This window comes from Peromyscus maniculatus, chromosome 12, assembly GCF_049852395.1.
Source record: "Peromyscus maniculatus bairdii isolate BWxNUB_F1_BW_parent chromosome 12, HU_Pman_BW_mat_3.1, whole genome shotgun sequence".
Classification (NCBI taxonomy): domain Eukaryota; kingdom Metazoa; phylum Chordata; class Mammalia; order Rodentia; family Cricetidae; genus Peromyscus; species Peromyscus maniculatus.
Genome location: NC_134863.1, coordinates 37,997,377 through 38,007,788, shown reverse-complemented (window position 1 = coordinate 38,007,788; position 10,412 = coordinate 37,997,377). Strand labels below are relative to the sequence as shown.

The following is a 10,412-nucleotide window of genomic DNA, read 5'->3' as shown; positions in this document are numbered from 1 at the left end:
TTGTACACATAAGCCTGATACACCGTCCTAGCCAAGTCAGGAACTGGATAATTGTCTTGGTTTCCAAGGTGGAGTTCAAGCTTGATCTGCTCTCTGAATCCTGTATGTTTCCCACAGCTTGCTTTCCACCTTCCTGGGCCTCCCCTGTTATGGGGAATTTGAAAACAAACAGTACAAAAGCGAAAAATGATGTCTATCACCCTTTTTTAAGTGAGCTCTGTGAGAAGCTACCTGGTCATCTCATGATGACCAGCACTAACTATGCTTTTCGTTAGTCTACGTCTCAAGCAATGTCTTTATATCTAGCAGAAATAAAGACATTTCTTTGTGCTAATTTTTTTTTTCAGTGTCTAATGCTTTTATTGTTTCACCAGATATGCCAGTTGCCAGGTCACATCTCTAAGAGGCTTAACTACAAGTCCTAAATATACAAAACTGAAGTTATACCAAAACCACATATTTTTCATGAGAAAAAAATCAGAAAATGCCACATGGTTTTTAAACACAAACACATACACATATTTGGGGGTAGGGGCCGGTCCATGTGTGCCCCATGGTAAGCCATCAGTCCGGCTCTCTCCTGCACCCCAGGCTAAGTCTGTGACAGGACAGGCATACAAGCACATTCTAGAACCTTGTCTAATGGGACTGGCTACTTACATTTACCCTCATATATTTAAAGCAGAATAACAGCTTTTTCCAAAACAAAATCTTCTTTCAGAACTTTTTCTAAAGTATTTAACATACCATGACCCCATTTCTAGAAAAGACTAGACTTTCCAATTTTTTCCCACCCAGACAGAAACACCACTCTCCACTCTGAGCAAAGGAGGTGAAATGGAGAAGCATCCCTGGGGTGTGGCAGGAATAGGAGACAGCTGCAGGGGAGACCTCGAGCAGACCTCTGCCACTGCCCACAGGGCACCTGGGTACTAGCCAATCAGGGGCTGAGCACGAGAGGCCTGTGAAGCTGGTACAGGAAAGGGTTCTTCCCATGCCTGCCTTCCCAGTCAGCCTGCTCCATGACCAGCTTTGGATCCACCTAGTTCCACTCATAGGGTTTCTCATGCCATTTAGGAATAATCTTCTCTCGAGGTTTCAACCAACAGAGCAAGCCTAGAAGTTTCCGATGTGCGTTCTCCTGTAACTGCGCAATTCTTTCAGGCCCAAGATACTTGGATCCATTTGGCCCATCACATACTAGCTTGTTGATAGCAGCCCTGAGAATATTAATCTCAACAATGTCCTCCACGTCGAAGCACATCAAAGGCCAGCTCAATGTCGTGCTCTGGCAGTATAGGGGCCTCCGTAGTTGAATTCCATTGCAAACCACAAAGGACGCCAGTATAGCATTTTCCATCACGGTCAACTCTTAACTCCATCACTGGTGCAAACAGCACGCTAAGGAGAGCTGGGAGGCCTGGGATGTGAGGCATCAGGGAGGTCTCTCTCAGGAGCATGGTAGACCCAGTCTCATGAACTGAGAGTGACGTTGCAACCAGCATCCTCTGGTGCAGGTCGGCAGGGCTGTCACTGATGACGACAGAGTTGATGCTCTCTTTCTCAATCCACACACATCTGAATTTGGACATTCTGGTCAGACTATGGCACTTCAGTTCATAGGGGTTAAAAGGCCCAGGGAGAACAACCTTGCAGTTTGGAGCGCCCAGCTGATTGGAAGCAAAGCTCTTCAGCAGAATCCGGATGAGATGCTTCTCGTCATCCTTCAAAGGAGAGGACATAGAAGCATCTGGCATGGTTTCCACCGATTTAGCAAAGAAACCCTTGAGGACTTCAGAGCTTTGCTGGCCAACTTCTCAGCTGATCTTGTTTTCTCAGACTGGAAGCCCGTTTCCTCATATCCGAATGGCTCTCTAAAAGCTTAACCAGTCGAATGCTTAACTAGCCAAATGCTCCTATTTTTTTTTTTAATATATCTTTTGGCACACTGATACTGTATTTCCTCTCCAAGAGGAAAATGTAGCTAATATTTCCTGTTATTTTGGGATAAACAAATCTTTTTGTTTGAACTTAACTAGTATTTTAAAAATGCTTTTTGATTTGAAAGCCTAGCATGATTGTATAATTATGTAGGAATTTTAATGTATATAATATGTAATTTAACTATATCTTTAAAATTATATATTATATTATATATATGTGATATGTTATACATAGACACACATATATGTATATATATGCATACACATATATATGTATATATATACATATATATACAGAGAGAGAGGGGGGGCGTGTTTCTGTGTAGTCCTGGCTGTACTGGAACTTGCTCTGTAGACTAGGTTGACCTCAAACTCAGAAATCTGCCTGCCTCTGCTGGGATTAAAAGCCTGAGACACCGCCTGGCTAAAAATAGATTTTTCATTGAAATAGAATTACATCATTTTCTCCCTCCTTTTCTTTCCTCAGACCCATCCCAGGCTCCCCTGGCTCTCAAGTTGATAGCCTTTAAAAAAATATTTTTAGATACATACATATGTATGTGTGTGTATGTGCACAAAAATATATCAATACAATATACCACTTCTTTGTTGTTTATGTGTATATGGCTTCAAGGCTCATCATTCTAAATTGGTTCAGAAATCACTCATTATTGGTTCAGCCAACAATGGGGCTCATCTATGGAAGAGACTAAGTTTCCTTCTCCAAGCAGTCATTAATTACTTGTAGTTCTTTGCTCAGGAGTAAGACCCCATGGAAATTTTCCCCTTCCACTTTAACATTGACAGTGATATTATCATTCATTTTTTCATATATTATCATATATTTGTTCATGCAGCCTTTCTGAAAGAAACTCTTTTACAGCAGATTTCTTGATACTCTGGTTTTTACAGTCTTTCTGTCCCCTCTTTCATGATGTTTCTTGAACCACAGACGTAGGAGCTGTGATGTAGATGTATCCATTGGCTCTGGACTCCCTATAATCTATTAATCTCTGTACTGTGTCTAGATGTGGTTTTCTGTGATGGTCTTTATTGCTGTAAAGGTATAAAGAGAGAGCTCTTTGATGAGGAGAGGAAGCTACACTTACCTGTGGATGTGAGGATAGGATTTAGAATGTAGGAAGGACCTTGGCTGCAATAACAAAGTGGCAGTAAAACTAATCTGTGCTGTGTATAATTTTGCTAGTCAATATATTGTTTGGGGACCAGGAGTATCCAAGTTGGTTCTTAGGTTTACTAACCTCAACATAATGTTATTTAACAACCAGGCTCTTATCTGCCAATGAGATTTCACTGTTTGGAAACTAAAGTTTTTCTTAGGGTGTGGGAATCATTTATGATCCCTCACATTGAGAAAAGAGATATTTTAATACATTATCTTTTTCTCCAATTTTTAAGCTTTAAAACAAATTCTGTTTATTTATCTATCTAATTGTGTGTGTGTGTGTGTGTGTGTGTGTGTTTACATCTGTGATACATTAGGTATACAAGTAGAAGCATAGGACAACATGCAGGATTCTTTCTACCACTTATCATGTGGAAAAGATCAAATTTAAATCAGTCAGGCAGGCTTGGTGTCAAGCTCCTTTACTGGCTGAACAATCCACTGGCCATTTTAGTATATCTTGATCTCATATTATGAATTTCTCTATTTCTTTGCTAGAGCAGCATGAAAAAATGATGCAAAGTGATATTTCTTCCTTTTATACATATTTATATATTCCCTTCTATAGGGAAGAGAATAAGCCACAATAGCACAATAGTTTAAAAAGGGAATAGGTTGAAGAAGAAACTCACCAAATAAGATTATTTCTGAGAAGTGACCTAGAAGACTGAGGCTGTGTATTTTAGCAGACTAGATAGTGATTCATAGTTTGTTGTGGTTTTGTTGTATTGTTGTTGGTTTTTCTTTTTAAGCTAGTAGTGATCTATTTATCAATGAATGTGTTAGATTACAATACCCAAGCTTCTACTAATTGACAAAATGACTAATGACTAAAAGGGCAAAATGGTATCTGTTACCCAAATAGAATAATCTAGAAGTCATCATTTGAATTTGTACTAATTTATGAAGTACAGAGCATCAGTGGAGTTTAATAGTGGTCCACACTAAAATTTAGCTGGAACATTTAGCTCGTCATCTAACTCACAAAGAAAAACATTACAATAGAATCGTTCTTTAAAATGACAACCAATGAAATCTATTCAAGTAAGCATCTGTGATATGAATATATATATATATATACATATACATATACATATATCTGAATATACTATTTCTTTGTGTGTGTATATGTACTGTGTGTTCATGTGCTTCTGTAGTGTGTATGTGTGTACTATGTGTTCATGTGCTTCTGTGTACTGTGTGTGTGTGTGTGCTGTGTGTTCATGTGCTTCTGCACACTGTGTGTGTTTCTATAGTTTATGTTTGTGTATGTGTGCTTCTTTTTATATTTTAATTTTTTTCATTTTACATATCAATCACAGTTCCCCCTCCCTTCCCTTCTTCCACACCCCCCCACCTTGCCCCTCTCCACCCCCATCCACTCCTCATAGGGGTAAAGTCTCCCTTGGGGAGTCAACAGAGGCTGGCATACCAAACTGGGGCAGAACCAAGCTCCTACCTCCTGCTTCAAGGCTGAATAAAGCATCCCACCTTAAGGAATAGGCACTAAATAGCCAGTTCATGTACCTGGGATAAGTCATGATCCCACTGCTTGGGAATCCACAAACAGATTAAGCCACACAACTGTCACCCACATTTGGAGGGCCTAGTTCAGTCCCATGCAGGCTCCCCAGCCATCAGTCCAGAGTCCATGAGTTCCTAATAGCTCAGATCAGCTGTCTCTGTGGGTTTCCCCATCATGACCTTGACCCCTCCCCTTGCTTCTATAAGCCCTCCTCCCTCTCTCTCTTCAACTGAACTCTAGGAGCCCTGCCAAGTGCTTTACTGTGGGTCTCTGCATCTGTTTCCATCCTTCACTAGATGTAGAGTCTAGTAGATGACAATTCAGAAAATTAGGGACCAACCTACCTCAAGACCCAGCAATACTACTCTTGGGCATATACACCCAAAAGATGCTCAACCATACCACAAGGACACTTGCTGAACTATGTTCATATCACCTGGAAACAATCTAGATGCCTCTCAACTGGAGAATGGATCAAGAAAATGGGGTATATACACACATGGAGTATTACTCAGCAGTAAAAAACAATCAACAAATTTGTAGGCAAATGGATGGAACTAGAAAAATATCATCCTGAGCGAGGTAACCTGTGGTGGTATTTTGTTCCCCAAAATATTGTGTACCCTAATAAACTTATCTGGGGTCAGAGAACAGAACAGCCACTAGATACTTAGGATAGGTAGTGGTAGCACACGCCTTTAATCCTAGCATTCCAGAGGCAGAAATCCATCTGTTCAAGGATACAGCCAAGCATGGTAACATGCCTTTAATCTCAGAAAGTGAACCTTTAATCCCAGGGAGTCATGGTAGAAAGCAGAAAGGTATATAAGGCGTGAGGACCAGAAACTAGAAGCATTTGGCTGGTTAAGCATTTGGCTGGTTAAGCTTTTAGGTTTTGAGCAGCACAGTTCAGCTGAGAACCATTCGGATATGAGGACACAGAGTGTTCCAGTCTGAGGAAACAAGATCATCTGAGAAGTTGGCCAGGTGAGGTTAGCTGTGGCTTGTTCTGTCTCTCTGATATCCAGCATTTTACCCCAATAACTGGCCCTGGGTTTGATTTTATTATTGAGGCTCTTTAAGATTCCTGCTACAGTAACCCAGATCCAGAATGACAAGCATGGTATGTACTCACTTGTAAGTGGATATTAGGATGTAAAGAGGATAACCAGGTTGCACAAATCACAACCCCAAAGAAGCTAGATAAAGAGGAGGACCCTAAAAGGGACATGCATGTATCACCCCAGGAAGGGAAAATGGTTAAGATCTCCTAGGTAAACTAGAGGTGGGGGAGAGGTTGGGGGATGGGATGAGGGATGGGAACATTAGAGATCAAGATGGCCAAGTTGTGGGAAGGATGGAGAGGAAGAGCAATGAAAGAGATATCTTGACAGGGGGAACCATTTTGGGGTTAGGGAGAAACCTGGCACTAAGGAAATCCCCAGGAACCCACAAGGATGACTCCAGCTAAGACTCCTAGCAATGGTGGAGAGGGTGCCTGAACTTACCTTCCCCTGTAGTAAGATTGGTGAATATACTATTTCAAGTGAGTACAAAATGTATCTTTAAAAAATAACTTCTTTCTAAAATTGCTGAATTTTCTGGTAGGTATTCCCCAAACCGAACAGTTTCCTTGAAGATGTACTACACATCTTAATTTCTTTTTCCAGTCTGAGTTGAACTGTGTAAATAATTTATGGCCACAAATGATAAAATGTACAGTTTCTACATATGACATTTGCTGGTGGCACTAAAATAAAATTTAGCAGAAGAGAGCAGGAATGGATGTCTTTAATAACATTTGACTAACCTCAAAATCAAAGGGAACACATTTTTAGACTAACTTTAGTCTGTATTTTTGAAACATATTTAAGCATTTGATTGTATAACGGCATCTCTTGCTTGCTGCATCTTTTCTATAGAGTAGAAATAATAGTTATAATGGGAAGCCAGAGGCTATAAGAAACTCTGTCTGGTAGAGGTTGGCAGAGGTATGACTGGAGTTCATTACTGAGTGTGAGGTATCTCAGTCAACCTCTCATCACTCGACTTTCCGCCCCAGGACATGCTGTAAATGCTGTGAAACACCCCGTTTGGCTGCCCACTGAGTGCAGAACTGATCGGGTCACAGAGAAGTGTATGAAAAGAAAATGAGGAAACATTACCTTTGAAGGCAGAGTCTGTCTTCCTACCTGACACTCGATTTGGGGAGCTCTCTAGAGAACATGATGACTGTTTCTTAATGATTGGTATTTGAAAGAGAAACTACCCCAGAGCCCTTATCCATGTGTGTTTGTCAGAAATGATCCAGAGGGAGAAGGGGGCTTCTGAAATGTAAACTATGCAACACATACTTCCTAAGGTAGTTACTACATGTTTGTGTGTTTGTGTTTAAGGAATGTCTCAAGTCAGCCACTAGGGAAGAGTTCAGAATATGAACTAATAGCCTTCTAAGGGTATTCGGTGCTGCTCATTATTTTCACCATTTCCTTCCCACAAGAAAAGTAAAATCAAAATATTCTGAATAAGGACTACCATCAGAACAAACATGTGCTTTCTGAGACCCCTGAAACAATAGATGAGCTGACAGTGTTCTCTCCAGAAATTCTCCCTCCTGGAATTTGAAAATATGCTAAGTGGATACTTTGGTCCTGTTTTCCTTTGTCCGCTTTTTTTTTTTTTTTTTTTTAATAGTGATCTACAAAAACCAAGCTTTCCACCAACCTAAACCATGTCGGACTGCTTCCTATTGTTTCCTTGTTGGAAGAGCAGGGCAGGCACACTGTTCCTATGTTCTCTCTCAATGGTACCCTGTTTTCTTTGACCTGGAGACCTCCAGCGATAGATCTGTTAGAATGGCATTCTCTGGGTCATCAAGCATGGGTCGTCAAATTTGTTCAGATGTCAGATCTTTGTTGGTGTTTCTCCTGTTCTGTTTTGCTTTCCTCGCTACTGTGGAAGGAACCAGCTGGGCAATGTTGGCTTTATCCAAGTGTGTCATGCTGACCATTGAAACACCAAGGTCTGTAAATGTTTATTTTTGAATTCCAGAAGATCTCATAGAATTTTTTCTGTATCTAGGGTACAGATTCGTCACATCTTCTTTTAGAATGTGCACATAGGAGTTTGTGTTATGAATACTATGAAACAAGATGTGGTCCCTTAGTGTACAGATAGGATTTTCTTCTACTAATTAAGCATGTTCTAGGATTTCTTCTTTTCTTTTCTTTCTTTTCTTTTTTTAAAATATGTGGTATAAGAGTGTGCAACAATGTCATAAAAATCCTGGCTACCCAAAATAAAGCTTTTCTGAAACAAGATCAGATGATATTTCCTTTGGGTGCTTGTTCTGTCCCAGGAATATATTCAATGGGGAAATTTTTCCCTATTCTTATCTAAACTGTGAAGGGACTCAGTGAGAAGTTCAACAAAGCAGCTTAGAGGAAATGAATTTAAGTGAAGCTTTAACTTTACCATTGTCTTCTATACATATTTTTTTCAAGAGAAAATGTGTTCTTTTTGAGAAAATTATTAAGAGAAACTGGTGTTCCCCATGCTCTCAATATAATATCCCTTCTTCCATCTTGGAAATTTCCAAATAAAGGCAGAAAGAATAGAAATAGTGAACCAATTGATAGAAAACCCTGTCTCTCTAAAGAGAGACTTACCTAAGATCTAGAAGATCCCTCATACAGAAGGGCATCTTGCTTTCTATGAAAGCAGGTGCTTGTACATCCTCTGCTGTACCCAGGAGGCAGAAGACTTTGTGAATGACTTTCTTTGTGTTGTTGGTGAATAATACAACCTGTTCTGACTCTGCTCCTCTGTCAGAGTGGCAAGCATTTCAACGCCATTCTGCAAATTACAGAAAATGAGCAAAAAGGAAAAACAGAGACACTGGGTGACACCATCAAAAATCCCTAGGCATTTCAAAATTTTACGTCTGCATGACAGACTGTCTATTTACCTAATTTCACACTTGGATAGTGAATCATTAAACCAGAATGAAAATGGACATTTTGCTTCTCGAGAGTCTCCCTCCCTTTTAAGATGGCCAATCAAAGAGCTGAGTTTTTCATCACTTAAACAAAGAAAGAGTGTTTGGAAATCATTTTTTTCTACATCTCATTTATCCATAGCATTCTAATTAGGCCGTATGAAGCATCAGGAATTTACATATGTACTGAGGAAAACTACTTCCCATTCACCGATTTGACCTTGCTTTGTTGCTTTTTGCTTCCAATTCCATTTTTATTTTCTTATAAAATAAAAAAAATCTTGTTAAAAATCACTATATTTGAGTCTTTCAGAGTTATTATATATAGCTAAGGTAAACAATTTTTTTGCCTTTGCAATGTTAGAACAAATATAATCCAGTATATTCTGACAGCATCCCCCTGTGAGTCCTTATTTTGTTTAGCCTTAGGAAAGACATCATGGAATATTATGATTATCATTTTTCATATTAATTAACTGTTCAAATAACTAAAAACATATTGTTATTTAAAATTTAGGTTTGGCAATATCTAATGATCCAAGCATTCAGATAAATTCTGAGATGCTCTAGGATTCTAGTACTAATTGTGAAATGAATTTATTCATTTAAGGTCTAAAAAAAACAGCCATCTCAAAATCTTCTAAAGAAAAACAAAGTACCACAATGAATGAAAATCAAAATAATTTACTTGGTAATCTAAAAGCATTAGGCAGCTCCTCTTAACACATGGGAGAGCAAAGTTGAGGCAGTTGTAGGAAGTCAAGCTCAGTGGATTTCCTTGGTTGTTTCTCAAACTAAATGATTTTAGTGGCATTTTCAAGTCAGATTTTGTTTTGTTCTGTAGTGAAAACACTGTATATGATGGACCATGGAAGGCAAATGTGAACGAACAGAGCCATCATGTAGATTAGATTCAAAATGAAGTCACAGGTTCCTGTGTCAAGTCTAGGAAGTTATAATTGAAGAAAAATACATCTAACATATAAGTATGTACTCTCCTGGTCAAGCCATTCATACTCAGAACCAGAAACTCTAGGAAATCCTGGTATTGTAGAGACTTTTGAGGTAGATATCTTTAAATCTGTTCCCTTTTTTTATTTCTTGAAAATCATTTTTTCTCACATAATATATACTGATTATGGTATGTATTATGTTAGTGATACTTCCCAGTGCAATTCCTATTTAAGTTCCTAAATTTTTCACTTCTAGAGTTCCCTCAGTTTGGCTCTTCTTTATTGATTCCATTTCCACTTTCAGGTCTTGAGCTTTTTATTCATCTCCTTTCGCCGTTCATTGTTTTCATAAATATTTTTAAGGGATTTCCTCTATCATATTCATAAAGGCTATTTTACAGTCCTTGACTACTTGTGCTCCAGCTAAGTTACAATTCTCAGGTCTCAATAGGGTTGCAGAGCACTAACCGAGACATATTTTCCTGCCTGTTATTGTGTTTTTATGCTAGCGTCTAGGCATCTGGGTTTGGGATATTGGAATTCTAGGTGCTGATATCTAGTCTTGTCTTTGGTGGGTGTTTTGTTCCTCGGCTTCTGTTTGCCCACTCTGGTTCTTAGGAGAATGTGGCGACTGTGTGTTGTCTGGTGGGGAATTCTTCCGGAATACTGTCAGGTGTGGCTGCTGTGGGTTCTGGGTAAAATGTGTTTCTAGATATTGAGAACTGATACTTACGAATGTGGATAGGTATGGGAGGCAGAGGGTCCACAGAAATGAGGAAAGCAGGGTGATCTACTAGGATCTGTTTAG

The 10,412-nt window shown here is 39.2% G+C and overlaps 1 pseudogene; it reads right to left on the bottom strand.

Moving 5' to 3' along the window:
• Positions 1-940: 940 nt before the first annotated feature.
• LOC102910960 (ATP-dependent RNA helicase TDRD9-like) lies at positions 941-7,535 on the bottom strand (annotated as a pseudogene).
• Between the last annotated feature and the right edge of the window lie 2,877 nt (positions 7,536-10,412).